Source organism: Periplaneta americana, chromosome 15 (genome assembly GCF_040183065.1).
Source record: "Periplaneta americana isolate PAMFEO1 chromosome 15, P.americana_PAMFEO1_priV1, whole genome shotgun sequence".
Taxonomy (NCBI): Eukaryota; Metazoa; Arthropoda; class Insecta; order Blattodea; family Blattidae; genus Periplaneta; species Periplaneta americana.
Window position 1 is genome coordinate 168459484 of NC_091131.1, and position 7646 is coordinate 168467129.

Sequence of the window (7646 nt, forward strand, 5' to 3'; positions counted from 1 at the left end):
ACAGGCTAGCAGTTTGTAACGATCCCCAAGTAGGTTTTCACCTGACGACGAAGAGAGATCCACTCTTCGAAACGTTGTGTTATAATTTTAACAATTAGCAATGGAAAAAGTCGAAACAGCTCAATCATTGCACAGAAATAAATTTGTATTAGGAATGGAGGAAAATGTTAAATGTTATGTTTTATTTAACGACGCTCGCAACTGCAGAGGTTATATCAGCGTCGCCGATGTTTCGGAATTTTGTCCCGCAGGAGTTCTTTTACATGCCATTAAATCTACTGACATGAGCCTGTAGCATTTAAGCACACTTAAATGCCATCGACCTGGCTCGGGATCGAATCAGCAACCTTGTAATAGTTGGTAATAGAAGGCCAGCGCTATACCAACTCGCCAACCAAGTCGACCGAGATAGAGAAAATAATTTAAATGCCGATATATTGATATTGCAATATATTGCAAACCAAATTTCCTATAAAAGTTTAGGTTTTGTTATGAGAAATTCTTGTAAATTCAAAGTGAAAACTATAATAATTTTGTATAATTCCATTGTTCGATCTAAATTAGAATATGCTGCTGTTATCTGGAACCCAGTTACTAACAAATATATTCTGTTACTAGAAAAAATTCAAAATAAATTTCTAAAATAGTTGTATTACAGACTTTATAATGATTATCCTACCTATGAGAGTTATGCTACAATGCTTCAACATTTCCATTTTACTAGTTTGCAAATTCGACGAAATTGTCAATCTTTAAACTTTCTTTATAAAATTATTAACAATAAGTTGGACTGTGTTGGTTTATTTTATTATCCTATAACATTATATGCACCTACGCTTAAAACGAAACTTCGCAATTTGTTTTACATACCAAGGACAAATACTGAATCCCACAAAAATTCCCCAGTTTTCCAAATGTTACAGTTATACAATACATTACATCCTAATCCGAATGTTGATATTTTCAATATGAATTTCTCTAGATTCAGAATTATTTGTTATCATAATTTACAGAATATTGTTGTTAGTTAATTTGAAGCTACTTTCACACCTTATTTCAATTTCTCTTTTTTTCTTTCTCTTATTTCTATTTTGGTTCAGTTTTTAATAAGTGTATGTTCCCTTTTCCTTGTTTATGTTTTATCAATTAATTTGTTAGTCGTGAACATTGTAATTGGGCTTTGCCTGTTATGTTCATCAACAAATGAATAAATAAATAAATATGTATATATATATATATAGCACAAAATGTATCAGTATATCGAAATTATCGATATATCGCTATTCTGTAATCAGATTAATAGATACTAATGCAATTACATTTTCCGGTTTACATTTATCAACAGTAATCTCATTAGAGGTTTTTATTTATCTACAGAAAATCAAAACTCGAGTGGGATTTAATTGACTATTACACGATTAGAAGAAAGTATATAAAGATTAGAAGTAACAAAGTAGTCCAATACAATAAAATATTAATTGACTTACGAAAGTACAACTGTCTTCAAATGTATTATTGTACCATCTCAACATTACGCTAGATGGCAGTAGTGTGTTATGATTAGCTGTTTTCTTGTTATCAGTTTTGCCGACTATGGAATCTTCATTGAACTCTGTGGACGGTTACTAGTCAAGAAGGCTTTGTTGATTCAGTTTCATTTTTATTAAAACATTTGCATTTCACTCCAATCATCCGGATCCCGGTAATCAACGTCACTTGACAGATGATTTTCAATAAATCTTAGTATTAAACAATCTCTGATACGTGACTATCCATAATATCATATAGCAGAAGCTATAACAAACATAACCTAAATAATATAAACGAGTGTTAGAAAAGTTTTAATTAGGGATGATGAAATATACATGAAACGTTTTAATTAACGATGATGAAATAAAAAATAAACATGAATAATTTTAAAAGAAACAATTATTGAAAGTACAATTTTCAAATATGAATGTTTTAGTGGTTGGTGGTTCGGTTGATGTTATATTGGACGTGTGCGTAAAAGAAGTGAACTCGTTCATGTACATGGTGTATCCCTCAACTTATTCAGGATTTCCGAATGGTGTTCTCCATTTATTTGTAAATAGGGCTTCAGGGAAGATGCATAGCTATTACCAGTGATCTTCATTAATTCTTGTTCTTGAATGCCAATGCGAGTCATATTTGAAAGTGCTGTGCATCGACTGGAGTGGTTTGTAATTTTCTGTTTTTTGATGTCCAGACCAGTACAGTTTGAAATGTTGGCAATCAAAGAAACAAATGATAGGGTAGTGATAAAAATAAACAAATGCTAGAGACGCGATAAAATTAAACAAATGCTAGGGACACGATAAAAATTGTACGATAAGCAGCCATGATTTGGTGAAAGATATCATTTCGTACCGTTTTATTGGTGAAAAGTAGTGTGACGTAGTAAAAGTGTAATAGTCACAATAAACTTAAATTGTAATATTTCTTATTATCATTGAAATTAGCATCAAAGCAGTCGAAAGTATAAATGTAAAATTGTAAATAAACAAAACATTTTAAATAACATAACTAGTATAGTATTAAGTTTTTTGACTTGTTCCATATTCTAGTTGTGAAGCAATGTACGAATATCATGGAATGTTAATAAATACAATACAATAAAACTTATATTTTAATCTGTTAATTAAACTGTGCTTCATCAATTGCTCGTCTACATAACGTTGGTGTTACTGCTCATAGCAAAATGGTATTTTGACGAAAAGGGTTCAAATATTCCCGTGACATTACCTGACATTCGTTTTACAGTTTTAGTAAATCTGGGAAAATTCCAAACAGAAATAAATTGACGCGGGATTCGAACAGAATAAGCGCATGAGTCCCATCCCTTATCACGTCGGTGGCTTCAATCAGTACCCAAAAGATTTAATAATGACAGCCCAACTATTTATAGAAACGCCGATGTAACTAATTATTCATGTTGCTAGTAACATAACTCATTCTGTATTTAGAGATACAAAACCTGGAACTACAGTACGTATATTTAATGGGAGTATTTACGTATAATTTACTGATGGCGAATAAAAGCTAATGTTATTCATCCTATTCATACAACTCAACCTGTATTGATAGATAGATATTGCATTTCTAATGTAAGCCTGTATGTGCAGTTGGTGAATAAAGCAAATTTATAAATCCTTCTGTTTATAAAGTTAATTAATCTGTTATGAAAGGGTGAAATTAAATTTGTGGCAAAAGTGTCTATTCTGACGGAAGAGAAAACAAATTCATGAATCATTATGCTATGAAATATCTCAAACTATATGTACTTATGTTTCCAAGGAGAAGGTAAGTACAAGAATGTAATAAGTAGGCCTACAAATGTGATTCGAAGCGTTATAATGTAACTGACATATCCAAGAAGGGAATAAGACGTTAAATGAAAATATATTATTATATAAAATTCGAAATGGAATAAATATTTTTTTTTATTTTACTTGGTTATTTAACGACGCTGTATCAACTACGAGGTTATTTAGCTTCGATGTTATGTTTTATTTAACGACGCTCGCAACTGCAGAGGTTATATCAGCGTCGCCGGATGTGCCGGAATTTTGTCCCGCAGGAGTTCTTTTACATGCCAGTAAATCTACTGACATGAGCCTGTCGCATTTAAGTACACTTAAATGCCATCGACCTGGCCCGGGATCGAACCCGCAACCTTGGGCATAGAAGGCCAGCGCTATACCAACTCGCCAACCAGATCGACTTTAAGCGTCGATGGGATTGGTGATAGCGAGATGATATTTGGCGAGACGAGGCCAGGATTCGCCATAGATTACCTGACATTTACCTTATGGTTGGGGAAAACTTCGGAAAAACCCAACCAGGTAATCACCCCAAGCGGGAATCGAACCCGCGCCCGAACGCAACTCCGGATCGGCAGGGAATTGCCTTAGCCGACTGAGCTACGCCGGTGGCGAAATGGAATAAATTGTTACTTAGTAGAAATGTAAAGACATCAAAATGTACTCTGTAGGTATATTGTTTGGTATCCCATATTATAAAGGCAGAGGGAGATACTTATTTGGGAACTGAAAATGACTTAAATATGAATTGAAATGTTTATTAAAAAAAATTACAGATCTATTTCGAAGTCGAACTCAAAAAGTCGGGAAAGTCATGTTAACACTACATAATTTAACTAAATTTCAAGAAGGGATATGCCTATAAGGAGTGATTGAGAAGGATTTGTGATCCATTCATTTATTCGTTTATTCTTTAACTTATTAGTTATTTATTCACTTAATGCCTCACTCGATCAATCACTCAGTCATTCATCCTATAATTCAGTAATTTATTTATTTACTATTTATTTATTTTCTGATATAGTTATTAATTAATTAATTAATTAATTTATTTATTTATTTACAAATTCGTTCAATCATCCATTAGTTTATTCATTTACTCATTAGTCATTTATTCATTTAATAATTCACTCAATCAATCACTCAAACATTCATCCTATAATTCAATTATTTGTTTATTTATTTATTTATGTATGTATTTATTTACTTATTTATTTATTTACCGACTCATTCAATCATCCATTCATTTATTCGTTATTCATTTACACATTAGTCATTTATTAATTTTATCATTGACTCAATCAATCACTCACTCAATCATTCATTCTATAATTCAATTATTTATTTATTTACTTATTTATTTATTTACCGACTCATTCAACCATCCACTCATTTATTCGTTTATTAATTTACTCATTAGTCGTTTAGTCATTTAATCACTCACTCAGTCAATTAATTACTCACGCATTCATTCTATAATTCAGTTATTTATTTATTTATTTATTTATGCATTTATTCGTTTATTCATTTACTCATTAGTCATATATTCATTTACTCACTCAATCAATCACTCAATCATTCATCCTGTAATTCAGTTATTTATTTATTTATTTATTATTGACTTATTTATTTATTTATTCGTTAAATCATCCATTTATTTATTCGTTTATTCACTTCCTCATTAGTCATTTATTCATTTAATCACTCAATCAATCACTCAATCGTTCATCGTGTAATTCAGTTATTTTTTTATTGACTTATTTATTTATTTACTGATTCGTTCAATCATCCATTCATTTATTCGTTTATTCACTTACTCATTAGTCATTTGTTCATTTAATCACTCAATCAATCACACACTCATTCATCATATAATTCAGTTACTTATTTATTTATTCAATCATTCATTAATTTATTTATTGTTTATTTATTCCTTTACTAATTTATTATTTATTTATTTATTTACTCATTCATGTATTCATTATCAATTAATTAATTTACTTATTCATTCATTCATTCATTCATTCATTCATTCATTCATTCATTCATTCATTCATTCATTTATTTATTCACTCATTTATTTACTTATACATTTATTTATTCCTGCATTTGTTTATTTTATTTCTATATTACAAAAATTGTGCACGATTAATAGTGCAATAAACAAAATCAATGGCTGAAGTTACTGAAGAGTGATTTCAGCGGTGGTGAGTAATCTTGATAATTAGTAAGTGCTAAATTAAAAGACATGTTATATTTTTTTACAATTCCTTATAATTCATATTACGTATGTTTATAAATGCAATTATATAATAAATACTTACGAAATTGTATTGTCACACATTATATTATGTTAAACATTACAATTAATAGCAAAATATAAAAAATTGGTCATAAGTCAACTAGAGGTTTTCTTTCGAAATTTAGCTTCACTTGATTTCCGTCTGCATACAATGATATTCTATTACGAATTTCAAATTATGATGTGTATTTAATAAAAAATATCATATTTTTGTTAATACATGTGTAATTTTAATACAGATAAAAATATTTCATGAAGGTTTGTTACCATGGAACAAATATCCTTTGTGACTAATCTAAGCACTTAGATGGGATTTGCACCTGTAATGAATCTTAATCTAGTATCCAATTATTTATGGCCCTTTACTTCCTTTAATAGGCTTTTTCTTGTTTGCTTTAGCACCTGGGTGCGGCGTAGAACCTTTACGAATGTTTTCCTTCCAGCTCTATTCTGAGCCTGTACTTGCCCATGTTTTTTTTTTCATTATTTTAATTCCTTTTCAGTTGTCCTGCGCCATGTTATTCTTGGTCTTCCTCTGTTCCTGGTTCCCTCACTGTTAAAGTCCAAAGCTCGATTTGCTACATTTACGTCTGCTTATCTAAAGGTAATGCCAATCAAACGAAATTTTATCCTCTTTATAATCCGCCCGATAATGTTTTTACTGTTGTTATAAGACAAATTTTTGTACTTCATCTGAAGTGTTCCGTAACGGTTACCATACAACAAGATAATATATATTAAAATGTGGTAATGTTCCATTACAGTTGTTGCTATGACGTCAAGTCAATCTATACTTACTTACTTACTGACTTTTAAGGAACCCGTAGGTTCATTGCCGCCCTCACATAATCCCGCCATCGGTCCCTATCCTGAGCAAGATTAATCCAGTCTCTATCATCATATCCCACCTCCCTCAAATCCATTTTAATATTATCTTCCCATCTACGTCTCGGCCTCCCCAAAGGTCTTTTTCCCTCCGGCCTCCCAACTAACACTCTATATGCATTCCTGGATTCGCCCATACGTGCTACATGTCCTGCCCATCTCAAACGTCTGGATTTAATGTTCCTAATTATGTCAGGTGAAGTATACAATGCGTGCAGGAAGTCAATCTATACTAATAATAAAAATCTGTAACCAAAATTTTTCTGCCAATTTTCGCTTTTTCAAAAATAATTGGTTTCAACATATAATTAACCATCTTCAGACCAAAAATTGCATTCTTTGTTTGCTTGTGTGTATGTCTGTCTGTCTTTCTGAAGGTTTGTTATCGTATCATGTGGCAGCAATGTAAAGATATTTTTTACTGCCCTACAGAATAAAATCTGTTATATTGACAATTAATATTTGAGGAGAAAAATTCGCTCCGGCGCCGGGGATCGAACCCGGGTCCTTGGTTGTACGTACCAAGCGCTCTGACCACTGAGCTACGCCGAATTCAATCCACAGCACCGGACTGAAATCTCCTCCTTCTGTTTGGTGGCCTGACTCCAAGTTAGGCACGTATGTTGTCGAAGTCAACTGCCATTATACAAGGGGCGCACTCAGCTGAGTGGATGTTTGGCCAGGATTCCGCAGTTAATTGCACAGCGATCTGTACAGAAATATGCACTGTTAGCTGTGAGAGTATTAAAGTTATTTTTTATTGTCCTACAGAATAACATCTGTTATTTTGACAATTAAAATTTGAGGAGAAAAATTCGCTCCGGCGCCGGGGATCGAACCCAGGTCCTTGATTCTACGTACCAAGCGCTCTGACCACTGAGCTACTCCGAATTCAATCCACAGCACCATAGAACCAAGGACCCGGGTTCGATCCCCGGCGCCGGAACGATGTATAGGCTATTATTGCCTGCAGAGAGGAAGATATCCGTTGTCGTAGGGCAAGTACCTGGACAGCTGGCGTGCTCGATACGTTGAGAAAATGATAAAAGTAAACATACCACACATGATTGATTTTAAATACATCTCGGCAAACTTGATTTCTTGTATGTAAACTAACC

General features: G+C 32.4%; 1 non-coding gene across 1 annotated transcript; it reads right to left on the minus strand.

Moving 5' to 3' along the window:
• Positions 1 to 7007: 7007 nt before the first annotated feature.
• Positions 7008 to 7080, minus strand: TRNAT-CGU (transfer RNA threonine (anticodon CGU)). Its single transcript has one exon. It is a non-coding gene; the product is annotated as a tRNA-Thr (tRNA).
• Positions 7081 to 7646: the final 566 nt, after the last annotated feature.